A 27294-nucleotide genomic window follows, 5' to 3' on the forward strand; every position below is an offset into this window, starting at 1 on the left:
TGTTTCAGATCATCAGAGGAATGAATGAGACCTCTTAATGCAACCCTGCTCTTTTGTGTAGGTATGCAGAGAGTCATTGCGCTGCCTGCCTCATCTGGATTACCAGCAGACTCCTCACAGGAGATATTAATTATAGGCAAGGCTGTGAATGCCACCTATAGTTAAGCTTGCCTGACACTTTTCATCACAAGACCCTGTTTTCCATTGCTTATAAATTTGTCAAATGTATGTTATTTGGACTAAAAATGTACAGACTGGGAGACTGCATCTGACTGAATATCTAAACCTTCAGAAAAAATTGCATCTTTTTTTTTTTTCCCTCCTGAGAACAAGTTTAAGAGAAATGTGCTGCTTTTTCTCATGTCTTAAAAATAGATGCTTCTGTCCATTTTGTTGAGATGCTCCAACGATTTGGAGAAAGAATTCAATAAGTGGAAAGTAGAAGCCATGTGTCACAATGTTGTCAGAGTCCAGGCTTTACAAATGTCCTAGTGTACATGCAAGAAGGACTCAAGTACTGTTAAAATGTAGAAAGGATGTGGTTGAAAGTAGATTAATTGTGGAGATTTAATTGAAGCTATTTAATAACTACTATTTTCTAGGTTACCATTACATCATCTTTTTACCTGTGGAAACGAGGGGAAGCTCATCCCATTCACAGAGTCCCATCAGTGATTTCTTGCTTGCGAAGCACGCAAGTAGTGCAAGGATGGCATGACAGAAAAGTCATCAGACATTCATAATCCTGTCTTCGTAGCAAGACTTGAGTACAGGTCAGTAAATAAGATCTGGTGAGCAGTCAGAATAAAAATTAAAAAAAAGTTGAACGTTCATGTGTGTAATAATTAGCATTTGGTCTGTCCACTGAATGAGGAAATGGCTTCAGGAAAAAACAGTCATGGCATCCATAGTCCTGCATGCACTGTGTACGCCAAGGGGCCTGAAATGCAATTGTCTGGGAAATCTTGGAAGGTTGTAAGTTTTGAGTGACTTTGTATCTGTAATGTTCTTTTAATATGATTTTTGGCATATAATTTGCTACTTGGCATTATGTGTAACTGAAGCACTAGAAGAGGTAGACAAAGGCATGAAAATAAAGCAATTCTACTCTGAAGGAAAGAAACAGCAAATTCTTTTCTTAGACCCTTGGATAACTTCCTGTTTTGTCTGCAAAATAATATTTTTCCGTAGAGAGGAAAAAGGTGTTAGACATAGCAATTTCACATGGATAGAAACTTCATCACATAAATAGCCTGCTGTGAATGACATTTTAGGTAGCTTAATCAATATCCTGCAGGAGAAAAAAAAAACAGAAAAAAATCCCTCAAAAACCAGTTGTAAATTCAATGCATCCCTTAATTGGAGATATATTGAAATTTAGTCATAGATACATGTTACTTACAAAAGAGTGAGAAAATAAACCTTGCATTACTCTAAAGTCATAACCATTCATATACTAATATTAATTATCTGTTGATAAAACATTTGTATGACATGGGTTTTGTTTTGTTTTGGGTTTTTTTAGGTTGCTAAGGAATAGTGGATCTATATTCTTGATAACAATTATCATGCACAAGAACGTAGCACTTTTCACTCAGATTTCAAAGAACTCAGCAGAAATTTCACTATTTTTTAAATGGGAAAAGAGCAAAAAGAGGCCAGGAGCTTGTATAGAGTATTGCAGCATGTCTGAAGTACTGTATTCTGCCTGAAGCTTGATGCCTCCCAACATCACTACACTAGAGCTGCATTTTGTGTGTGTTGTATCCTTACATGTGTGACACAGGTCTTCAGGATGCCCTTGCACAGTGAAATAACAGATTTTGATTGTTGTTTCTAAGACCACAAGCTTGATGTAAAAGGGTTTGAAAGCTAATCAGGAAGTTAGAGCTGAAACAGACTGTAGTTCACTAGCACACTTAACACAGTTGTCAGTGTTTAATTAGGAGACATTTAAGGCTAAATATTCAAGTGTGGCATTTGGGATTTAGTGTTACACAAAAAGGTGAGAAAAGCTTCTGCCCTGACAAGAAGTTGTGAAAACTTACAGTCTTGTGAACAGTGGAAGTTTAAAAGTACAAACAGGCATGACCTCTTTCAGCAGATGTGCTAGTTAGCTTAAACTGTCTAAATAGTAATGCCACTCACTTTAACTTCAAGAGGCTTTGGGAGTATTTCTGTAAGCAAGCTCTGCCAACAAATGTGAGGGAGCAGTAACCTCTGTGAAGAAGTGACGATCAACAGCTGGGACTCTAACCTTCCCCTGGCATGTCTGCATCCAGCAGGGAACATCTGTCCAAAGCCTAACTTTCAAAATTTACAGAACAAAGGTATAGTTTGTTTACAAAATTGCTTGTATTAGCTAAGTAATGGAATGTGCTTTGATTCTGCTGAAGCCAGAACCACCCAACTTTTACTTTCCTTATTTGATTAGGATTCATTTATTTAGAAAACTCAAGATAGGGGTTTTCAGTCGGTTCGTTTATTTGTTTTATGGAGTTTAAGTCATGTAAGGCTCTCTTAGCTTAGGAAAAAACTTTTATGTTACTCAGATTTTGGATTATTTTTTTTTTATCAAGCTGTGTAAAACATTTAATGATAAAATTGTCCCAAAGCATGTCACAATTTATTTGGTATCATTTTGATATGCCAAGCAGATGGGAGAATACAGTGGTCCCATTAAGTGTTTGAGGTTTAAACACATGCTCTTGAAAAAAGGAGCAGTGGTAAACAAAGTTGCTGCCTGCATTTCAAATATTGCTAGGTGCTGGTGGTATCCATTAATTTTTTTACTGTCAAAATGGCGTCATGAAATACCGATAGACAGACTGCTCTTTTGATTTAAGAATTACTAAAACAGCATGCAGAACGTGCAGAGTACCATATGAAACTTCAGTGTATCATGGTTCTTTGTGTCACTAATTGGAATTCAAATGCTGGTTTGTACTTATTTTCATAAATAAATTGGAACCAAGTTTGGAAAGTTAGGGCAAATGACCCATGAAAAGAATTTCCTTTTTTTTTTTTTTTTTTTCTTTTCCCTTTTTTTTCCCTTAAGAGTTGTTGTAGCCATATCTGTGTCTGTGAAAGTAGAGCACCTGCTGAAGAGGGATAAGGTCAAGTTAAGTGTTGATTCCTACACTTACTACTTCTTGGTTAAATTGTGCATTTGTTAGCCATAAAATAAACCAGCATTGAACAATCCTTGAAATAGCTTGAACCTTAAATAACAGCATTTTATAATACAAAAGGAGACAGGCAGAAGAACCCTTGTAGATAAATAATGTATCTCAGGAACAGAATTATGTAATTTGACAGTATGTTTTTGTGGATAAGAGGAATTAAAGTTATTTTAAACTTCTCTCTCTTTTCCTCCTACCTTTGAGGTTATAGGTGTAATGAATACCCCAAATATAATTTATTCTTGTCTGCACTTCTTTCAGTATGAATCTTCAAAGCAACAAGGAACACCTCTTGTGGAAAAAAGGGTACTGCAGATGGGGAAATAAGAATGAAAGTAAAAGAAACATGATAAACAGTGTCTACCAGGAAAGCGCCCATGGAGCTGCTGAATGAGGATTGCTGATGCTTGGAGTTGCGTAATTGTGAAATTTAGTGAAGAAGAGCTGTCGGAAGATCTCTAATTAGATAGTGTAGCCAACCCCCATAGGTAATGTTTCCTACATGCGCCACTCACTAAGGGGTGTTACGTCAGAGAAACTGATGTATTGTGCGCCCGGTGAAATGGCCGAAAAAAGGCACAGACTGGTAAAAAGACACAGACTGGTAAAAAGACAAGGAAAGTTTTTCTGGGGTGGATGTTTTTGTGTGTGAGCTATCCAATTCTAGGGTATTCAGCACAGCTGTGAAGGAAGAAAAAGGTTTTGTATTATCTGGAAGGTGGAGAGGTGGGTGGATACCCAGTAGATAGGGGGTTCATTGGGTAGTTTCCATGTGCCTTGATTCTGCCATTTAGAAGATGATAAAATGGACACCTGTCGTGGTTTAAACCCAGTCAGGCAATTCGTTCGCTCACTTCCCCCCCCTTTTCTTTCCCTCCCCCTGCTCTCGGAGGGACGGAGAGGAGAATCGAAAAGAATGCAACTCCCACGGGTTGAGATAAGAACAGTTTAGTAACTAAGGTATAACACAAATCACTACTGCTACCACCAATGATAATAATGATAAAGGAAATAACAAGGGAAGAGAATACATCATCTCACCACCAGCCGACCGATAACTCGCCCCCCCAGCCCGACCAAGCTCTGACCGATACCTCCTCCAACCCTGCAGTCTCCCAGCCCTTCCGGCTAACTCCCAGTTACATCCTGGGCATGACGTGCTGTGGTATGGAATACCTCTTTGGTCAGTTTGGGTCAGGTGTCCTGTCTCTGCTTCCCCCTGGCTCCCCCTCCTCCCTGGCAGAGCATGAGCCTCACAGAGTCCTTGGCCAAACCAAAACATCGCTTGTTATCAGCTCTGTTCCCGAGCTGAAAGTCAAAACACTGCACTACACCAGCTACCAAGAAGGAGAAAAATGACTGCTACTGCTGAACCCATGACATTATCCACCCCTTATTCCATACCATTCACGTCATGCTCAGATCCCACATTTTCAATATACCATCACTCTTGGTGCACTCTTAACTTAGTGCATGGACCAGTCCCTATAAAGCTGCTGAGTCCATCTGGTCCATGATATCAGGCTCCATCTCTTGTAACAGTCTTCCAGAGCAGGAGAGACTGTGTGCAGTGTTCACACTCGTGAATAACCTGGGCAATAGTGTCCATTGCTAAGTCCACCCCTCGATCATGAGTCCATCTCTGTGTTGCATCTCTGCTCTGATGGCCTGAAGTGCATTGGGCCCACCAGGCTCAAAATAATTCACTGTCCCCTTCAGCAGTTTCTGCAGCTTGTTGCTGGGGACTCCATACAGCTGCCTTCCATCTCCAATGCTTCCAAAGCACTGGAGGGGCCCAGTGGACTAGATACTTGCCCATACTGTCACACACACCCTGCCACTCATGACTCTCCAGCTTTGGGAAAATCCTCTTGGTCCTCCCATATCCTCGTCTAACCCCAGACAAGACCCAAACCTGACTCTGCTTAACTTTTGAGATCAGACAAAATGGTTGTGGGTAGAACACAGTCTGTGTGTGTGCCAACATGCTGATCCCCATCACAATCAGCAGGCAGGTCCCAAGGATACCCAAAGGCCATTCAAAACCTTCAGAACTCTCAGTTGATGCTGCTGTACTTGTCACTGGGGCTGGTGTAGCTGCTGTGCTTGCCGGCTCTCCCACCGCCAGCTTCTCTTTTCCTGAGTCCAGCTCTTCCTCCTCTACCTTGCTGGGAAATGCTGCGTGGTCTCCTGCGTCCTCCTGGGGCTCGGCGGGCGGCTTCCGGGAAACGCTCTCGGCCGTCGCGGGGCTGGGCTCGGCCGCGGGGCTCGGCTCCTCCGCGGGGCTCGGCTCCTCCGCCGCCTTCTCCCGCTGCTCGGCAGCCGCCTCCTTCCTCTCCTCGACCGCCCCGACCTCCTCCACCGGCAGCCGTCCCCTCGCGGCCTCCGGCTCTGCTCCCGCCGCCGCTTGGTCCCCGGGGCCGCTCTCCCGGGCCGCTTCGGCTGCCGCCGGCTCCCGGGGCCGCTCCCCCTCGGCTCCCCGCAGCCTCACGAAGATGGAGAGTAGGGTGAGGGCCAGGACGGTGAAGAGCAGCCGGACGGCCAGGTACAAGTCCACGGCCACGTCCGTCCCGCCCTGCTGCTGGAGCTCCCCCGTATTACAAGCCATTGCCATAAAGCACAGTGAGATAAGAACCTTAGCCCAGGCCCCACACTTGATAAACACTATCACAGCAAATACCGGCTCTACGTAAGTTACAACATTCTGAAGCTGTGAGATCAAGCGAAACAACTCTGAGAGCCAATAAATCAGCATTGTGATGAGTGACTATTAATCCGGTCAGATCTGTCGTTATCTCAACCCTTCGTGCCCCACGTTGGGCGCCAAAAAGAACTGTCGTGGTTTAAACCCAGTCAGGCAATTCGTTCGCTCACTTCCCCCCCCTTTTCTTTCCCTCCCCCTGCTCTCGGAGGGACGGAGAGGAGAATCGAAAAGAATGCAACTCCCACGGGTTGAGATAAGAACAGTTTAGTAACTAAGGTATAACACAAATCACTACTGCTACCACCAATGATAATAATGATAAAGGAAATAACAAGGGAAGAGAATACATCATCTCACCACCAGCCGACCGATAACTCGCCCCCCCAGCCCGACCAAGCTCTGACCGATACCTCCTCCAACCCTGCAGTCTCCCAGCCCTTCCGGCTAACTCCCAGTTACATCCTGGGCATGACGTGCTGTGGTATGGAATACCTCTTTGGTCAGTTTGGGTCAGGTGTCCTGTCTCTGCTTCCCCCTGGCTCCCCCTCCTCCCTGGCAGAGCATGAGCCTCACAGAGTCCTTGGCCAAACCAAAACATCGCTTGTTATCAGCTCTGTTCCCGAGCTGAAAGTCAAAACACTGCACTACACCAGCTACCAAGAAGGAGAAAAATGACTGCTACTGCTGAACCCATGACAACACCTCATCCTAACTGCTATGTTTTGCACACATCACAGATATGAGAGTGAAAAATATCATTCATTATTTGTAACTTACTGTTTTTAAAAAGATCTTTTGCATTTGGGGCAGCATGTTGTGGGTTTTTTTGATGGAAGAATTCTCTATTTACTTTGCATGTCATTGTTCTTTTAGAAATATTGTTTCATACAGGAAGGTGTTGGTGGCTGCCATCAGATGGTTCTTATATCAGTAGAAAGTTTTAGGTCTGAGTAAAGATGTTAAATGTGTTCAACAGCTTTCCTTTGGGCTAAATGATAGGAATATTTAAACATGTTTTTAGCTGCTTGTAGGAAGCCAATAATCAAGCAAAGCAAAGGCTGAGCAGAATTAGGCTGTGCAGTCTGAGGGACTGGTTCCAAATGCAGCAGAAGTAACTCAGGTAAGAAGCTGCAAGCATGGCTTAGGAGTAAGTGGGGAGTCGAGGCCCTTTGGGGCTTAGGACTACTGACCAGGGAGGCTTGGGCATGCTGAGCAATGAAAGTGGCTGTTATTTGATTTTTTACTTTTGTGATTATATACTTTGCAAACAGCTTCTTCTTTCTCAAGGATGTAGCCCATGGCTAGTGCTGCGCATACAGCTGTGCAGGATACGTATCTGGACATCAGGTTATGTCAAGATACCATAGTGAAATATTCTGCTTCTAAAAGAATGTGTGATACAGTGGCCAGAGAAGTAATACTGATAACTTTCTTACCCTTGGCACAGAAATGAGAATTATATAGGTCACTCTTGGCTCTTTACAGAAAGAGTTGAGCACTGCTTTAAAGGAAGCCTATCTGTTACTTTATTTACCCTTCTAAACACTGTCCAAGCAGGCAAGATATCCCTTCACATTGGTGCTGTTCTTTCCAGCTATTTACTTGAGAAGTGGCTTATGCAGTAACAAAGCCCAGTAACTCAGCTGCAATCAGGATCTGTTGAAAATGCATGATCTGGCAAAATTCTGGGTGGTTGCACTCAAAGACTGATACTGCTTGTAAGCTTGGACCAGTAATTAATCATGAGGAAGTTGAGAAGGAAAAAAAAGGAACAGAACATGAATTCCAAGGTATTACCAAAACACACCTAGAGAAAACAGTGCTCTCATGACTATTTTATTAATAATTTTTTTTTTTTTTTTTTAATTACAGCAGGGGTAATAGTTGTAGTTTCCAGAGAAGTGAGAGGAAGCTGTGCATGATTCTGAGGTCTGATGGTAGTGTCTGAAATACACCGTATTGTAGCAACAGTGAACATCATGAATACAGGAATGAGAACTGGTTGCAAGCTGTAACGGGTCTGCAACAAAGTCAGCAAGGAAAAGGCATGTTGTACCCTGTATTATTTGTAAAGTAGGACATGCTTTTACAGGTAAAGGCTTGTGTCATAGTGAATACATGTAGGGAAAGCACTGCAACCTTGATATTTCTTTCACGTACTAGGCACAGCAAGCTACTTGGTTTTGTGTATCTTGCTGTGCTAGCAAGAAATTACGGAAAAAATGGGTAGACATGGTATGATCTGTTCTTTAATAATTGCAACACAGTCTAGGATCTTCAGAAGAAAGATGCTCAAGAAGTGTGAAATAGCTTTTATTAGGGAAGTGGTGTGGTGAGGGGATGGAGAATATCATGGGCCCTGGTTCAGACAGTGCTTGTTTCAATCTCTCACATCTGAGTGGGGCACTTAAAGGCATGTTTAATGCCAAGTGTATGAAACCTTGTTCAATAAGTTAAGCATCAGCTGAATCAGGTGTATGCCTCTATGCAGCTTGCCCTCTTCTCAGCTCTATTAGTCTGCAGCCTGGGAGACTAACTGTGAACAGCAAAAACTTGGCAATGAAGCTGGTTTCTTACCCTGATAACTTGTAACAGACACATGGCTGATGCTGCCTGTTAATTCAGAAGGCATTTAACACTTAATCATGCTTGTCTAGTACAAGCCAGGAAGGACACTGCTTTCTGCAACCTCTAATTGGGTGCCATCAGTAATATAAGCCTAAGATTGTCCCAGTCAGCAACTGTATTGTCTAATCAGCACAAGCATGTGCCCACTGGGGATCAGACATAGATAAGCGGGAGAGAGGGAGAGAGAGATCTGAACATAACTACTAGATGAGCAGCATGTCAGGAGCATAGAGGATGTCTAGATTTATGTGCTTTTTGGCAGCGCTAGTGAGCCATTAATCATTTCTCATGAATAGAGCTCTTGTAAATCAGGGGTAGAAAACACATTTTGTGGATAATCATGGCAAAAATGTCAGCTTTGCTATTTGGTCATATGCTGATAGGATGCTCAGCACTGAAGTAGATGCAATCACACACATAAAATCAAAATAGTACTGCCCTTATATGACAAGTGGAAAGCAGGGAGGCAGTAGAAAGGTGGATGTTTTCGTCAGTATTTGAAAAATAGGGAGCTAACATGTAATAATAGAAAAGAAGACCTATAGGTTTTTGAAAGTGAAGCTTTACTGAGGGAGCCAGGGCTGAGTTCTAGTGATCATCTGGATATAACACAACACATTTAATAAGACACACTTTGCATCATTTTAACAGCTGGCTGATCAGTTCATGGTTTTTCTTTACTTCTATTGCCCTGCAGTTTTCTGTGTATGGCCCTTACCTGCAAATACCTCATTAGTCACACAGGGTTGCATATTTCATGAAGTACACTGAATGGGCTGTCGTAATTAAATATTGCCAGGATAACAAGCAAGGGTGGGGTTTCATAGCTTTATCACTGAAGGCAACGTTCATGGTGAACAGAAAAGGAAAAGTAGCTGGAAAGCAAAACGCGGAAGGTCTCCCTTCAAATTGTGCAAGGCAACTGGCTCTGCTGTGTGAAACCCATTGCTCAAGGACTGACATTTAAAGAGCTCTTGGAAGTGAATCCTGTGTGAGGGAGGTGAGGGAGAAAGCTTCACCCAGGGCTTTCCAGTGCATTAGTTGCAGTAACCAGTCAGAGCTGAAAATCTCAGTGGCTAAATCAGGATTAATGCAAGATCATTCTTAGGTTAAATATAGTGGTGTCCTCAGTGTGCTTTTGGCTTAATACTTTTTCTAATGTTCATTTCCTTAAGGGAGCATCTCCTCCACCCCCACTCTCCCCTTCCATTTTGTTCCACTGGCCTCCAGTCCTATGCCATTTCTCCATAAATTAGCAACATACAGAAATGGAAATGACCTGTGCTGTTGTCCAAGTTAATGCTGGTCACGTATACACTGGGAAATGGTTTCCACACAAGTCCTGGAAGTGGAATGGTTTCCACACAAGTCCCCGGCTTTGGGTGCAGCATTAGGTATCATCTGTAGGAGTCCTGCCCCTTGCAAGTGCTGTGATGGAGGCTGCTGTGTGAGTGTCCTGCACTGCTCATCCCAACATGCTGAAGTAACAACCTGTGGGAGACGTTTAACTGCATTTCCTGGGAGCTGTGGGAAAAAAGTCCAGGCTTTCCAAACTCCCAGGGAAATGTCCATACATCCCCATGAATCACAACCAGTTTGAAATCCCCTTTCAAGTTAGAAGTCACAGATTTTACTCAGGAAAAAAAAAGAACAGTGTTTTGAAAAGCTCTCTGAGTTACCTTGTAAACAAAAGCATTCTGACAGTGACCACTACCAGTGTTTTTCTGTATTTGGGTTGGTCCAAGACAAATTGGGTCAGAGCCAGGCTTGAGACAGAGATGTGCTGGCTCTGTAGGTGTCACTGCATTTGGTGCTGTTGGTGTGTTCAGTGCTGCAGTCTCACACCAAGAGTCCTCATCTCTCCCCTTTAATTACATCAACCAAATTATACTGGATTTCCTTCTGCAGAGCTAGAATAGTGGCTTCTATTTTTAGGGGGATTTTATTGTTACTTAAATTCTTGCCTTTTCCAGGGTTGTAAAGCTGAGGGTAACCATATTATAGCTATGGAGATGAATTTGTCTGCAGATAGCTTTTATCCACCAGAAGGGGTGATTTCAGCATGCTTGAAATTGAGACTCAGTCTCAATTTGCTATTGCTTGGCAATGGGGAATCAGCAGAGAGAGAGTGATTCCCCTCTCCTTCTCCCTCTTGAATTTCAAGACTTCCTGTCTATGCTTCTTCAGAGTTATGATGTTCCTGTGGTGGCTACAATTCAGGACAGTTAAGGAAACAAACAAACACACCAGAGAACATACTTCTTCCAAACAGGTATTTCAGCATCTGTTTTTTCCTTTCTACTTTCCCAATAGGTGTTACTTCATTTGTTGTTGTGAAATTAGTTGTCTGTTTAATATTCCAAGACCTCAATCACAGTCTTAGAAGTTCTGTAGTTTCTGTTATAATGTCTCAGGACTGTCGTCTAAATACCAACAAATTTATGGAGATGTTGAGAAAGGAGCGGGGTCATAGTTAACCTCTTAATACACTATGCTGACCTCATCCTTTTTTTTTCTTAGATGCAGACTAACAAATTTCAGCCGTCCTTTCATTTTGCTAATTTAACAAACTTCATGTCTTACAGTGTGTGGGTCCAGCAGATTGCTCTCTGTTGCCATAATTGAGGCCACCTTCTCTTCATTCTGCTCCCGGCTTCACAGTCCTGTCTCCTTTGCACTGTCATCCTTCTTGCTTGTTGTATGAGGCTCTGCTAAAGCGTTTGCTTTTGCCGAGCTGCTGTTCTGCCTGTTTGGTGAGTTAAAGTGGCTCTGGGCTGATACAGAGAGAACAGCAAGAGTGCACAGTTAGGAGAAAGGGCTGAGGGAGAGAGAGGAGGAAGAAGAATGGGAGAAACAGCGCTATTTGTTTCATTGCAATAAACTAAACTGTGCCCTTGCCACGGGGTTGGTACAAAGCCAACTGAAAGGGTTTGCTGCATTTGCCACAGAGGCATGAGAAGGAGGCAAAGTCCGTGCCTCAGTCACTGGTTTGATAGCCTGGTGTCCCAGTGCCCTGATGGACCTATGGTGGTGGTGTCTGCCAGCAGACCACGGTACCCTGCTCCCCTCACATCTATTGCCTCACCATGGCAAAGGTGTTGGATCTGTGTGGGAGTCAACTGCTGAGCCTGTATGTCTTGGATCAGTGCTCCACATGGTCCTGATTAGTCATAGAGGATGCCTTCTACTTTTTTGTTTCAATTTCACTTCCTCAGGACTGCACGTGTGTCTGCCCCCAGACCCATTATCTTTATCCACAGCACTTTTAAAAACTATTCAAATACTTCTAATGACTTGTTACTTGGGTGCCAAATAAAATAAGTAGAGCAGGATATTTTTCATCAACTTCTTATTAAAAAGAATGTAAAAACCATTAATTGATACAAAGTCATAAAGATCTGGGCCTCCAGTTCTTCTCAGAGCCCTTAGGGTGAAATTAACCCTCAAGTAGAGGCTTTTTTAAAGGCTTTTACAGCATGCCTCCCATGGGGGGTCTGAATAAAGATGTATGATGGAATAATTTTACTGTATAATTTTCAAGTTCAGTATCTGCCTCGATCTTTTGAGTGTTTAGCAGACTTATGATCTTGCAGTACATATATTGATCCCTAATCTTTGACAAATTGAGAGTTGCAGTGTAACGCCACATTAATAAATTTGTCAACTTGATAAAAACCTGACCCAGAATAAAGCAATATTTAATGCTAGGTATATATAGTATAGAAATATTTATTATCTGCTTATTGTATATGAACTTGAGATTAGTTTTGTAGCTGTATGTCATATAATTACTCACATATACATACACATTATATGTACACATCGTATTGTGTGTATATATCTAAATATGTATTATCAGCTGTTGTGGGGAAAAGTCTGAGGAAAAAAAGGAGTGGTGAATACCACCGGGTTTACTTTGTGATACACTGAATAAAGTATGCTTCCAGCCCAAACTAAAGAACGTATTGCTATGACTTAATATGACATTTCTAACTGAAGAATGTAACTTCAGAACAAGAGTAACTGGTTGTACTTTCTTATACTGTTCCTTGTGATTTGATGCAACTTTTCCTCTGTATGTTTTCTTTAATTTTTATGTTTTATGTGAAAGCTGAACAGGCTGAATTTGTTTGTAATTTGGAATTTAAAGCAAGGCTCTTTGTTAAAAGCCCAGAGGAAGTTTCCCTATGACTTATAGGCCATTTGGGCTCAATTGAATTTAATGGTTTTCAGCTGCACCTCCACAATGGCTTTGAAGGAAGTGAAGGGAGATCTATAGGTCTTAATTGCTCAAGACTGGCTTGTTTCTCTTGAAAAGGCTGTTTGCAAGAAGCAGGTTGGGAGTATTAAAGTATATATCCTGAAAGGGGTGAAGGAGCTGCTGTTTGAGGAAGGGGCTAGGATGAAAATAGCTTTAAGATGTTACTCAGGAGCTGAACTAGTCACTCTGAACTGGTCCGTGCTAGGTTCTTGTTTGTTTGCATAAGAATTATCAAATAATTGGAGGGCATGGCTAATCCAAACTTCCTTTATTACTCTTCCAAGAAATGAATGGAGATCTTGGAACTGACAAGATAAATTAGGCTGAGACCAAGAGAGAAACCCAAGCAGATAGTCCCTTTGGCCCCTCTCATGCTGTTTTACAGACATGAGTTTTTGAGTCAGCAGGTGAACCATGACTTCTAAGAGCAGTGGTTTGTTTATACTTCCACTGTACAAAGCATTTCAGTGGAATGGAACAGATCTAACTGTGCAAATTTCTATTTCATATTTCCTTCTGTATGTGGGTTGCCAACTGGCCTTATAGATTGTTTTTACTAAGTTTGCTAGCATTATCTCTGGCTTTGCATTGGGAGGTGTCTGACCAATAAGAATTTCTTATGACCTTGTTTTCCAGGCAGGCAGGAGAATATGTGAAATGCAAAGTTAGGAATATAAAGGAACTATTGTCTTACTCCAGATAAACCAAGAGACCATATTACAGGAAGTTAACCTTTGGTGTACTCTGTCGTTTTGGCCGGCATCATACAGGCAAGTAGGAAGGGGACATTCTCCTGAGGTACCCGGCAGATGAATGCCAGATGGTACTGTCATAATACACAAAAAATAGCTAAATACCCACCACTTGTGTTCCACACAAAAGGAACATTTTTCTTTTTCTCAGTCCTGCAGGGCAAAATTCAGACAAGCATCTTAATGCAAACATCACAGTAACTGAAATATGAGGCTGGAAATCCAAAGAATTCTCCAAAAGCTTTAAGTAGCTTTTTAGGCTTGATTCATGTTGGGCCTAATGGATCCTCAAAGGGGAGAATGGTTTATCAGAGACAAGCATTTTAAGTACAGCATGTTTACGTGGTAGATAAATGGTAGTTTGTTACATAAAATAGGAAGGTTTGATGGAGAACAAAATGTAAGAGCTTTGCTGTTGAGGCCAGTGCTGCCTATATTGTCTGGATAAGTAGATCCAATCCCCAGACTAATGCCTATGTCAAACTGTGGGGTCTAATTTTCTGAGGGGAATGTTCTTCTTTGGTGGTTTTTGAATCTTGGTCAGAAATGAGTAGAGAAAATCTCAGGGCACTGTCATCAACAAACGAGAGATGCTGCAGCACCTAGGTGAGGGGGAAACGTTTACTTTTCCCTTGTTAAAATATACCCATTTCAATTTCCGTGCAAGATTATAAGAAAAAAAATATGCTGCTCTTTAGTGGAATGGCATTTGGCTAAATACCATGCATTTCTACAAACCTTAGATGTGAAGGGCTGCATGCAGACATTTACATAAAACATTATGGATGTTGATTCGGAGAAAACTCCAGGAACAAAGTCGCCAACAGAGGTTCAAGTTGACAAGCAGGTATTCATTATTGCGGCGCCGGGAGACACAGGGGATAGCTCCTCCTAACGTGTGTCGCCGTATTCCCATGCGGGCCATCCTTAGGTGGTCTCTGGGCATATTACATCATTTTCCAAAACGTTTCCGGCGTGCATACAAAAATGCGATGGTGGTTTTAAGGGTCGTTCACTTTTCCCAACAATCTCATCACCAGCCTAATTAACGTTACAGACACAGCAATCATCCTGCCCTTCTACTTACCAGTTGGTTTAACTGCTCCCATCCTGGACATCAGCTAGTCCCAGATACCCCCCAGTAGATGTTTACACCAGCTTAATGGATTTATTAACACCACAAACACAGCAATCATCCTGTCCTTCTACTTATCAGTTGGTTTAACTGTGCCCATCCTGGGCATCTGCTAGTCCCAGATACTCCCCATCCCCAGGTCCTGTTTTTCTATTCTGTTTTTCTTACACCTTTTGTACTAAGGTCCTAAGGTCAATTACCTTCAAGCACCGCAGTTATTTTCCATTACAAAGCCATCAAACTTAACATTACATAGAACTGGTTACATTTTGTGCTTTTGTGCCTCCTTGTCTCAATGTGGAGCTGGGTCTCAGTCCTATAGGAATAATATTTCTGCCTGCCTGGATCTTTCAAGCTATTAGATTTACTGCCTGCAGATAGAGGCCAAGTAAGTAGGTAGGTGTGGTTCTGTGACAAACTGAATGGTTAGCTCTGCACTTCATCTCTTCTCCTTAAATCCTGTCCACCAGGCTGTATACAGCCTGTTTTCCTAACAGCTGAGTTGACCTAGTTTGCTAAAGCAATACACTTGTACGTGCATGCCTAAGTCATTATTGTTCTGTATTCTGGCCTATTCAAGATTAGAGAAGTCTTCCTCAAAGCTTCCCAGAAATGCTGCTAATGTTTGTCCATTGTCTTCGGTGGTTGCATCTTCTTTCATTAACTAGGGTAGCTGGTGTTGAAAACCAAACAGAACATAATGACAGACCATAGTGAGCTGTCTGTTGCTGCAGATGGAGGATACCTCTAGGATTTGGGTCAGAAAATACTTGGCAAGCATCCCTCTGAATTATTCTTGTCATATTTTGAGGAAGCCTGCTTAGTGGCAGGGGTGAAGAAGGAAGCTGAAATCTTAAAATGGCTGCAATGTGATTATTTTGTTTTGTTTTTATTTAGTATCAAAGCTATTTACAGCGTATCTTGCCAATTTATTCGTACCGTTGCTGGCATGTTTTTTTTTTCCTGATTCTTTGCTTTCAGAACAGGAAAAAACTCCCCACAATCCCATTTAAATTTGCAATGGCAGGAAAAACGAGGCTTACTTATGCCCCCTTTAGAATCGGACCTTGCAGAGGTACTATAAGAAGCCATTTGTTTTCTTTAAACAGTTCAGCTTCACACAGGCTCACACACACATTCAGATGGTTTCCACTTGAAATTCCTCATATAATCCAAATAGCTCTCAGCCTTGACTGCCTAGCTGTAAAAGGGCTCCCCTGCCCTGTGCCTCCCCAAGCATGTGGTGCTGAGGGCTGGAGAAGGCAACACACTCAGGTGGTTTGCATGCTTTTGCTTGCTTGCAGAGGCGTTAGTCCCCTCTTTCTCTGCTGCTTGTGAAAAGGAACAGAGTGATGTTTGAGGGAGTTTTTCGTTTGTTTGGAGACTCTTTAACACACACTCTGCTGTCTTGGGCAGATTCAGTTTGGGGTTTGCAGACCTGCAAAAAGAGGACATCATGTTTAAAGCTGATAATAGGGCAGATCTACATGGCCTGGAGGTGAAACAGAAATGAAGTGCACCATTACACTGTCTTTACCCTTGCTATTCTGTCTGTTTAAACTAACATCATTTATTGTTTATAGTTCTTCAGTACAGTCTTTTAAACAAATACCTTTTTGTTCTTCCTCTTCTAGAGAAAGAATGTAAGATTTGGGATGGATGGGTGGTGACAGAGCTGTTGGACCCTACTGCAGCTGTTGGCTCATAGACTCTTCTATCCGGGTAGTCCATTTTCCCTAGGAAAGGTTAGAAAACGCTAATGATCAAATACCTTCTTGTACCAAGACATTGTCCCTTGATGCAGTTGAAGTTGCTGTGGCTGCAAGCAGGGGAAGAGGATGCTGCAGGCATCAGGCTGGCCTGGAAGGAATGACTGTAGAGATGGGAAAATGCCCGCATTTCATTCCAGGTCCTGGACATGCTTGAAACTGTATTCCACTGATTTGTCAAATTCCTTTATCTTTATGGGGACCTGCAAATTCAATTTATCAATCACAATGCAGTATATCAGCAGCTTTTTTTGTGTTTAACCAGTAGGAACTATTTTGCAGATATATCTCCTTTGTCTGCATATCATCTGCAGAAGTACTTGGTGTGTCTATACATGCAGACCAGACTTCTTCATTTATATTGCCATACCAGTTGTATTGCTCATTGATCCACTCTATAGAACTACAAAATCATAACACTTTGATGCGCATTTTAATATATCATATCCATTTTTTCTTAGAGAAGAAAGGAAGTTATTTTGTTTCATGTTTTCAATAATGTGTATTAATTTTGTGGCTCAAAACCATGAAAAATGAAAAAAAAAAGTGAAAAGACACAAAGACTTTTGTTCAAGAAGCTTTCAAACTAAATTGAGACTGAGGTGATGAGTTAGCTTAACAGAAGTGGGGCAGTAGGTTAAGGAAGGACAAGGGTTACAGAAATAAGATTAAATGCAATCCATGCAGTACACCCTAGTATACTTCCTTATTCCCTGCTCTAGCCAGATGCTGCAGAGAAATGGCTAAAGATTAGCTCTCAAGGGCAGGGAATTATCTTTGTGGTGTTTGTTGTTACAGTGTCTAGTTCAATGGACACTAGTCCCCATTTGAAATCTGTGTGTTATGACAATGCAAATAATACACACAAAATAGTAGCAGTAAGATCCCTTGGCCCAGCTCCTTTATGAGTCTTGTGCCCCCTTTTTTTTGGCTGGAAAAAAGGAAGGGCTGTGCAGCTCATGGGGATGCAGCCATTATTTTGGGTGTTTATTCTTATCTTTTGAAGTTTGCTCATCCCTTTCAGAAAGGATATTTCAGCCTGTGACTAATTTTGATTTTAACCCTACCCCTCTCCCTATTCCATACTTAGTGATATATGAAATGTTTGGATCTGACTACGTGGAGATAGGAATACCAGAAAAGAGGGCCATATACTATCTGGGCATAGTCTGGAGCCCAACTTCTGATGAGGAAGCCAGAACAGGATAGATAAATTTTTTGAGAACAGTAGTTGTCAAGAGTAATTTTCCTGCAACTCAGATACTTGCAAAAGAGGCATCAGAAAACACTCATACCTGACCAAAGGTTTTTGGTTCTGATGGCTGAAGTGAAGTATGGGTTTGAAACTGTTGCTCCCTGGCCTGCTGAGGCCTGGTAGGTCCAGGTCTATTACTGCCCAGCAAAGCTTGCCAGAGCCAAAAAGATCAGTAGCTTTGTGAGCCATGAAATAATGTGGTCTGCTCCGTCAGGATTGCCATGTGCAATTGGCTCCAATACACTGGTCTTTGGAATTTAAGAATACCCTGGAAAAGTCAACTGTGTTTAGAGCTTAGTTTTATATGTGGTCTGAGCCCAGCATCCATGCCTTAGACATACTTCTAACATATTTTGGCTGCATTGTGAGGTGTTAAAATTTAGCTGGAAAAGAGTTTAAACACTGCTGCTTTGGGCCCCACAGTGGCCATCCTTCTCTGCTCCTTTACCTGTTATTTCATCCTTTAAGTCCAACTCCCTCCAGAAGCACGAGCTCTCACGCAGCTGGTAATTCTTATGTGTCCAAGTAATGTGGATTTGGGTCCAGAAGACATGGTCAGTTTGTCTAATTAGCTTCCTGTCACTACAGCCAAGGCAGAAATTTAAGGTACACTAATTCATTTTATAGCTACTCTATCTGGCACTGGATATAGATTGGAAAAATTCTTTGCTTGAGCGAGATGTGTGGTAATATTGTTATGCTATATTAAAATCCTCTTTAAAAATAAATTAGATTCTCATGAGTGCAAGCGACTAGTATCCCGTACCACAGCCAGACCAGGCAAATCTCCTCCTTACCCAAGACTGCTAAATTCTTCCATGAAGAGGAAAGCCAGGTAAAAAGTTGTACCCTACTTTTTTTTTCAGTCACTCTTAAAGGCTTTGTTGTTCTGTCTTCAGAAAGGCTAGATAGAGCATTAGCTGTGGGCAGAACACATTAGGAACCATACCTGTTCATCAGAGCTGTGCTTGCACATCTCCCCATGGCAAAGCAAGCTGGTGTGTCAGAAAAAGGTCTCAAATATTTAGGGCAGAAATACTCCTCTTTTAAGTGCTGTTTTTCTTATGTGTCTTCCTCTCAGCTCCCAAAAGCTGCCCCTTATGAATGGAAAAAGATATGCACTTTCAAATTCTGTCCTGGGCAATGAGGGCTCATATCTCTCTCTCACATTGATACTGTAATTTCACACTTTTTTTTTTTTTTTCCAGTGGTTGAGCCTTTTCTTGTTATATATGACATGCATGTTTTATTTTCATTAGGGCTTCTATAGTTTGAGCAGCCTGGTAGAATCATAGAATAGTTAGGGTTGGAAAGGACCTTAAGATCATCTAGTTCTAACCCTCCTGCCATTTGCAGGGACACCTCACACTAAACCATGTCACTTATATGATGAATAAGGGAAAGGGAAGTGGCTGGGTGGAAGGGGTGCTCCTGAAGGAAAGCAGTTGCAGGAGCCAGTGGGCTGTCCCATATCCTAAATAGTGCCACTTTTGTCCTCTGCACCACTGCCCTCCCCCAAATGCTGCAGGGTTTTGCTGACACCAAAGCCTCCAGTAACACCACAGCCTTTTCAACTGCTGTCACAAAGCAGTAAGTCCACATCGTGGGGAAGAAACTGGGCTGGAAAGTGGAAGGTATCAGTCAGAAATACTGTCTTTTGCCTTGCCACGTGGATGAGACCAGGGCGTAGAGAGTCTATGGGTGATTAGCTGAGCTTTTGCTTAAACAAAAAAAAAATGCCCAATGTTGTACTTGTTGGATGGAAACTAAGATAAACTAGATAGGGGTCAGGCTCTCTGATAACTCTGATTTACAGTAGCTAGACCATTTTATCTGAACGATGTCATGTCCCAACTGTGGTTAATTGCCACCCAATTATCAAAACTTTCTGGCCTGATCAGCATCTCAGAAGATCTCACACGTTATTAGTCTTGTCTTTCACTCAGAGAAGGGCAAGATGTGGAACCCTTTGTAGGAAGGAAGATGGGAATGCTGCTCACTGCAGTTTGTATCTTGACTTAATGTAGCTGAATATTTAACTTGTTGAAGAATAGTTTGACAGTTACATGGAAGCTACTTTTTTCCATGCCTGCTGATGGGGCACTTGTATCATCTGGCTGCTGGTGCTAAACCATTTGCTTGAAGAGAGTTATTCAGGTTGAATCTGATCTCTGGGCACTGCCGAGGGTCTTCAGGTTTTGTGCTTTAATTCTTTATGGGACTGGCCATACATAGGAAGACATCCTAATTAGAATAACCTATCTGCAAAGAAAATACTTATGCATTAAAGGCCACCCCAGACCTGTAAGGTTGTTATGTAGCAAAATAAAGCTATATATATCTGTGGATAAGCATATACAGCTTAGGTTTTGAATACCCAAAGGATGCTTTCCCCTGGATGTCTATTACTGGTAAAGGTGCAGCATCAGAAATATTAAACAGATTCCCTGAGCAGGACAAAAACTGATAACTGGCCTATAAACTCCATGTTCCCTGAAATGCAGCCCACACTGTAGCAATGCAATCAGACTTCCTTTATAAGAAACTTTCATGTACTCTCCTAATTCTTTTCCTCCTGCATTCCCACCTTCCTTCCCCTTGGCATTCATTCACACTGACGTTACTAAAGTTGTCTCTGAAGCTGGCCTAAGGAGTTGTACATATTATTTACATCACAACAGAGCCTGGGGGCATCAGACAGGACTGGGGGCTGTTGTGCTAACTGCTATTCAGCCTTTAAGTACAAAGGTAGTCTGTCCCAAAGAGATTTCTATCTTGAATTTTAACAGGTAGACAGAGGGAGATGATTGTTTTGCTGATGCTTCAGACTCTTCATTCAAGTTGCTGCGAGTAGCAGTCTTTAGGAAAACCTGCAACAAAGCAGGGGTATCACACAAGACTGTTAAATTGAGACATCCTGAGCTCCTTACTAGCTGCTGGTGCAGAAACCACAGCAGCCAACCAGTGGTGTGTAACACAAACTGGGTGGAATTAAAGTGAGCACAAAGATTTCCCAGATTTATTGCGAGTCCAATCTAATGCTCATATTCAGAGCATGTGTGTATTTCCACCTGAAAAGAAAATAAAACAATCTCCCCAAGTCCCTCAGAGTCAACTAGATTTTTTAAAGCTCTTCACTGGAAAAAAAAAAAACAAAACAACCCAACAACAAAACCCTTTAACCCATTTAAAGCCATGTTAGAAAGTCAGCCTGTAAGTATACAAAACACTGGAAACCATCATATGCTAATCTGATCTTAACAAAACACATAGCATTACCAAGTATAATTATACAGTCCAGCTATTAGTAGCCTTACCTCTGGCTGTTCTCCATCATGCTTTCAAGCTACATCCTTTCCTTTCATCTTATTCTACACCACATGAAACAGGTGAGCTGTTCCCTTTATATAGTTCAGGGCTCCAGTCACGTGGCTCTCAAAGCTTGGTATCTTCATTTAATCAGTTGAAAGAATCAAAATAATCAGAGACATTTCATGAAGTCCATGCCAAAAATTGATTCTGTTAAGTTCTGTTAAATTCAAAGTGTACCAAGTTCAAAAATCAAGAAAAAAAGATTATTTTTTCCTAGGAACATCTACTTTGAAAAGCTGCCCTGGGGGGTACATTTGTAGTTTAGGAGAATATCTCTCATGAATCACCCATACATCACTGCTAGCAAGTTCCACAAAAAGAGAACTCCAATGCTTTTTATTGTCAAGGCAACACTGTGGGTTCTGCATCCCATTTGTTCACGCATAGATAGTAACAGCATCCACTCTTTATCTGATTCCATTTGAATTTTTACCTTGACTTAACTGCTACTGACTTGTTACAGGAAAGCACAAGTTGTTTAGGGTTATCCTCACCAGTAACAACTTTTGACAGCAAGGAGATGGTGGATATTTCCCCTAAAGTCTGTATTTGGTACCTCACTGCTGGATTGGATGACAGTGCTGAGTTAAACTGGATAGAGCAGCCATTTTCAGTTTTGAGGTCTTTGAATGCATGGGTGGGACAAGTAAATTATTTGTAAGGGGTCTGTCTGTGAAAGGTGACTCAAGGCTCATGACAATAGGCTTAACCTGAAGTTAAGGAGCCTGAAGTGCCCCTTAAAAATGCTGTGGAGTCTGCACACTGGAAAAGATGAGAGCTCTGGGGCTACACTCTATGCTCCGATTTAGGAGCTTGGGTCCTGTTATCTGTTATGTAATACTTTCTCTAACACAAGACTAACCTCGCTTTCTTGCATATGGGTATCTCAGGCCCACCATGACCATCTGACCGCAGAGAGTGCAGATATTGCCCTGACAGGCACACAGCACTTCTGTTTCTCTCCATAATCCCATGTTTTTCTTTACAGCATCAGCTAAATTGATAATTGTTGTTGGGTGCATGAAGGTGATGACACATCAGAGGTCTCAGGGTTAGGCCTCTGAGAAGCTGCAACAGTACCTTACAGGTAAGTCAGGTATTTCCTGACCTTCCTATAGTCCAATGAACAAAACCAGGGAGACATCTTACTGGGTTTCTATCAAGATCTGTGCTGCCTTTAGCAGTAGAAGAGACTTAAGATGTCTGTTAGTATGAGCATAAATAAAATGTGTGTGCAGGGGTTTGTGAGATGAAGAGATGTATTTTCCAAACAGAGAAGTACTTGGTGATAGTTTTACTGTCAGATCACCTGCTCTGTGAAGTCACCTTCCAGACATGGGGGGGGGGGTGTGTGTCACTTTATGTTTGCTAAAAAACCTTTGGAGATCATCTGGTCCAATCTCTTGCTCCAGACAGGGTAGACTTCAAAGTTAGGTCAGGTTGCACAGGGCTGTGTCCCTCAAGCTCTGAGGATCTCCACGGGTGGAGATTCCACCATCCAGGCACCTTAGCAATGATGAGCTTTTTATTTTTCCTGGTATTTTTCTCTCCTCATATCTCATCAAAATTTCCCTGGTGGCAGCTTCTGCCTGGTGCCTCCCATGCTTTCACTGTGCTCCTCCAAGCAGAGCCTGTCCCTGCCTTCTCCATGCTCTCCCATTTAGTACTTGCACACTGCACTATGATCCCCCTTTATTCATCTCTTTAAGTCTGAACAAGCACAGCTCCCACAGCTTCTCCTGCTGTATTGTGTGCTCCAGCCCCCTGGCCATCTTGGAGGCCCTCCAATGGACTCCCTCCAGTATGTCCTCATCAGTTTTGTACAAGGGAACCAAGGCAGGACACAGCATTCCCAATGCAAGCTCCTGAGTGCTGAAGATGGAGGAATAATCACTTCCCTCAATCTGCTGGCTACATGCTTGCTGAAACAGCCTGGTGTTTGGGGTTGAGTCACAAGGAGTAGGTGGAGGTAAGCATGGGTTAAGGATGGATATGCTGTAGGGCACTGAGGTAACACTGCTACACACACTCCTATTGCAAATAGGATGGCATGGTTTCGGCAAACAGGGTGTCTGCTCACAGCTTTCTGCCCCACCCTGCTGTCTGGAGATGCTCATGAATCACTGTAATTCAAAAAGAGTATAGCTTGCTTTCAATTGCCGCAGCTGTGAGCTGCGGCACTCGCTCAGATGATTCACAAAGGGTTCAGCCTCCCAGGCCCAGGGGTTTGGGAGGCCACCGGTTGAAATGCCAGACACTGCAACTTCATCTGTGTACAAGGGGTTTTACATGTACCATGGGACTTGGTGGGATTTGAATTAAAACCTCAGTGGTTATTCTTTTCTGTCCTTTTCCTCTGTTACTCTGCATTTGCTATGGAAGCTGTCGGGCAGTGTTAACTGATTTGTTTGCTATTTTGTTATTGGATTTGGCTGGAGAACTGTTGTGGGGAACTGTGTGGAGGGGAGTTCTCCCTCTTCTCCTAACTCAGCTTAGGAAATGTGGCAAGGTCATCAAAGAGTGGGCAATTTTTTTTGTCAAGCCGTAAACAGATTTCATATGGGTCATGACAGTAACTCCAACATTAATGCTACCACTACCAACAGTCTTACAAGAACTGTGAACTATTTGGCAGAAAACTGGCAGTTCTGTAACCAAAATCCGATTTTGCAGGAGAGTTAGCTTTGTGCCTTTTTTTTGGATACTGTTTTGCTGTTGTGAAAAGCTATACATATGGAAGCCCATTAGAGCCTAAGGCTATTGTTGATACAGTCTTGACTCATTCTTGGCACTCCTTCTTCACCTTCGTTTGATAGCTTAGCTGGTAAAGTGGCTGTCTCTAGAAAGTAATTCTTAGGTTGCTGGTTCAGTTCAAACTTAAAGAAAAGGGTTTCGGGTATTGTTTGAGTTTTTGTCTTTCACTTATTTCTGGAATTTACGACTTTGCAGAGCTGTCCTTTCCAACTGCATGTCACTACGCCCTGTGAGAAGTTTGGTCTGCTTAAAACATACCACTTTCAAGGATATTTTCACTATTCTCCTTGTCTACTTCAGCTGGTTGTTACAGCTATGGTGCTTTGACCATTGCTACCTCTCTACCTAATCAGCTGATGCCCATCATAGAATCATAGAACGGTTAGGGTTGGCAAGGACCTGAAGGTCATATAGTTCAAACCCTACTGCCATGGGCAGGGACACCTCCCACTAGATCATGTTGCCCAAGGCCCTGTCCAACCTGGCCTTGAACACTGCCAGGGATGGAGCAGTCACAACTTTTGTGGGCAGCCTCTTCCAGCACCTCACCACCCTCACAGTAAAGAATCATATGAGTATGATAAGTAAAGTATCATATGAGCTTCTCTTCTGCAAGGGCTCAAAACCTTCCACAGATTCTTGTTAGGTAGAGCAGACAGTGCAGGGCTTGCAGAGCCTCTTTTAGCTGTGTTGGGTATGGAAAATATGGGCAAGTCCAGTTATTGGGGACTCCTTATTGCTGGTTTTATGCCTTTTTGTATCCCATTCTTGCATTTTGAAGTTTGGAGGTTTTGAGTGGAAAGAGGGACGCAACTAGGAGAGGGGGAAGAAAAATGGTTTTGTGACAACAGGAACATCATGATCATTTAGGTCCAGCTGTTTTGTCTGAGACAGCCACTACATGCAACTATAATAATTTGCCTCGTGAGAGGGTTGTGAATACCACTGTCCACACTGCCCTGAAGTGGATCATTTCCATGCACTGTCTTTTAGTGAAGAACTCTGAAGGTAGGGGCTGGTTACAAAGGAAATGGGTAAGAAAGAGGCAATAGAGCTGTACAAAAGGACACCAGAGGCCAGAGGCATTCTAAGGATCCATTTGTACAGAAACCAACATCAGAAACTTTCAGAGAACAGAACATGGGCACTGTGACCTGTTAAAATTTTGTTTCACACAGGAAGCTGACTCACTTTCACAAGATACAATCTGTAAGAAGCTTTATTAAAGAAAAGATTAGAGGTTTTTAGATGTTTACATTAGATGAGATGACATTAGGGATCCAAGTCCCAAAGCTCATGCAAAGCATCTCCTCATGCAAAGCATCTCCTCATGCAAAGTGCAGTGCTAAGCTGAACAAAGGTAGAAGGAGGTGGCAATTTTATTCAGTTGCTTACCTTTCATTGTGTTACAAATTTACTTACTGTTCAATGAGAAATATTTGTTTGAAGTTTGAGTCAAATGCATCAAGGAAGCAGTACTCACCTAGAATGAATAATCAAGTGATTATATGTAATTCCAGTATTTTAAAAGATTATATTTCTAATAATTAGCATCAGATCAATGACTATCGATCATAGTAGAACACCAGTTCTCTTTGTCCTTCCAAATCCAGCTGCATTAATTTCTTTTCAGCCTGCATAGCAGTACACACTTAGAGCCTCATAACCATAATGGGTTTTCAGCACAGAGAGACACAGGACAGGAGAGAGGCGGTTCCCCCTCTCCTTTCAGCAACAAAACCCGTTCTCCAGGCCCTGCAGGGTGAATGTGCCATGCATTTATTTCTCCATAGGTCCTCCCACAGTAGGATGGGGTTGTAAAAGCAAGGGTGGGAGGGGCAAGAAGTCTCCTTCACTGTCCTGCAAGGACTCCTAAAGAGGAGGATGCATGGGAGCAGCACCTCTGATGGGAATCTGGCAGTCACTTTAGGTGAGGAGGAGAGAGTATGAGCCTGGGTGATGCCACGCGTGGAACTCAGCTGTACTTGTAACCAGCCTGGGTTACAAACCTGTCCCATGACACCTGGGACAGATTGCAGTGTGCCTTTTACAGTCTTGGTGAGCAGTAAGACAAAGTAGGAACCTTTCCAAATGAGTGAATACATGACTCATGCATTTAATTGCTGCAATAAGCCTGAAGCTTTTGATTCAAAATCTGCCAATAATTGTGAAAAGTAAATCCTTATTCTTTTATCAGAGAAGGGACCAGTGCTTTCCCTGAGTCTGGGGAATGGTGCTGACTGATAAATGGACTGACTACCTCACAGGTATTCTGTTGATGTGCAGATCTTTGCTGGTTTAATATTTCAGTCTGGGTTGCATGAAGTACAATTGGAACAAGAATGAAGGGAGAAAGGATTAACTAAAAGTAGGTTCTCACCACAAGTGATGTTCATTCTATAGCTGAGAAGGGCTAGTTGTCACCCTCATATTACTGCACACTAGTGGGTAACTGGGTCCTGGTGGAGAATACCACCTGATGTGGCTAGCTTCTGTTATTCCATGGCTGCTTCATTTCATGCTATTTCAGCTACCAGGACTGCCCCGTACTGATACAGTGGTGACACTGACTCTGTGTCTTTCTCTGCAATGACAACTATTCAAAGTAATTTTATAAAAGTTTGTGCGGATGTAGCCATCCTGCCAGAAATGTGAATTTAAACAAGGTTCTGGTGTTTTCCTTGCACATGTAGTCAAACTTGGCAAAGGTAGGAAGTATTAAAAATGTTATTGTCTTCTGTGTTCAGGAGTTTCAGCCTTCTCTTTAATCTTGAACAAGCTGCTTCTCACAGCCAAACTTCTCTGGCTCGTTGGACATTGTAATGGTTGTTGTGTCCTTGTCTGAGGAGTGGCACTCCACAGACCAAACGTCTGAAACAAAGATGTAACCAGCAGTAGTGAGCTCCTAACAGACCAGTAGTAAGCTCCTATTAGACAAGATAGCATTTGTTATCAATGGGATGAATAGGATTTTCCTTCCCTCTCCAAAATGCTTCTTGTCTTATCTCTTACTCCAAAACAAACTTTTAACCTATCCCCTAGCTTAGAAGCAGCATACTGTGTGAAGAAATTGAAGCTCACATAGTTGGCGTAAACATATTGAAAAATATCTGTACTTTCTCCCTAGAGGAAAGAGTAGGGCTTGCATTCCGGTAGGACAGCTTGGTGAGTCAGATCCAGTCACCTATGCCCACAGCACTTCTTACGTGGTTATTTTGCACTTTCGCAAAGCAACAAGTGTTGCATGGTTTGTGACTGGGCCTGTCTGTGCTCATTCTGAAAGTAGCTCTTCGTCAAAAATTAAAAGTGTGATTTTGGCACTGGCGTAACTCCAAGTTCTCAGTTGCACTTGCTTTGAATGACTTTGCGTATCTTGAGCTTTGTTTTGATTTTCCAATATAAGTGAATCCCAGCCTCGCTCTAGACACCTGATTTCATTTGACTGTGTCAGAGCCATATTGCAGAGGCTGCTGCTTCCAACA

At 42.3% G+C, this 27294-nt stretch overlaps 2 long non-coding RNA genes across 2 annotated transcripts in view; one reads left to right on the forward strand and one right to left on the reverse strand.

The window, feature by feature from the left end:
- The window catches only part of LOC134163268 (uncharacterized), an 83661-nt gene that overhangs the window by 23674 nt on the left and 32693 nt on the right, over positions 1 to 27294 (forward strand). Inside the window, exons 4-7 of the long non-coding RNA XR_009964666.1 lie at positions 9 to 773; positions 3444 to 3488; positions 16297 to 16384; positions 22047 to 22145. This is a non-coding gene — a long non-coding RNA (uncharacterized LOC134163268). The remainder of the gene's footprint in view (positions 1 to 8; positions 774 to 3443; positions 3489 to 16296; positions 16385 to 22046; positions 22146 to 27294) is intronic.
- On the reverse strand, positions 15966 to 21058 carry LOC134163269 (uncharacterized). Its single transcript, XR_009964667.1, has 3 exons — positions 21004 to 21058; positions 17727 to 17954; positions 15966 to 16100 (listed from the first exon to the last, which is right to left on the reverse strand). It is a non-coding gene; the product is annotated as an uncharacterized LOC134163269 (long non-coding RNA).

This window comes from Pezoporus occidentalis, unplaced genomic scaffold (genome assembly GCF_034315485.1).
Source record: "Pezoporus occidentalis ecotype Australia unplaced genomic scaffold, CSIRO_AGI_Poc_V1 ctg2, whole genome shotgun sequence".
Taxonomy (NCBI): domain Eukaryota; kingdom Metazoa; phylum Chordata; class Aves; order Psittaciformes; family Psittacidae; genus Pezoporus; species Pezoporus occidentalis.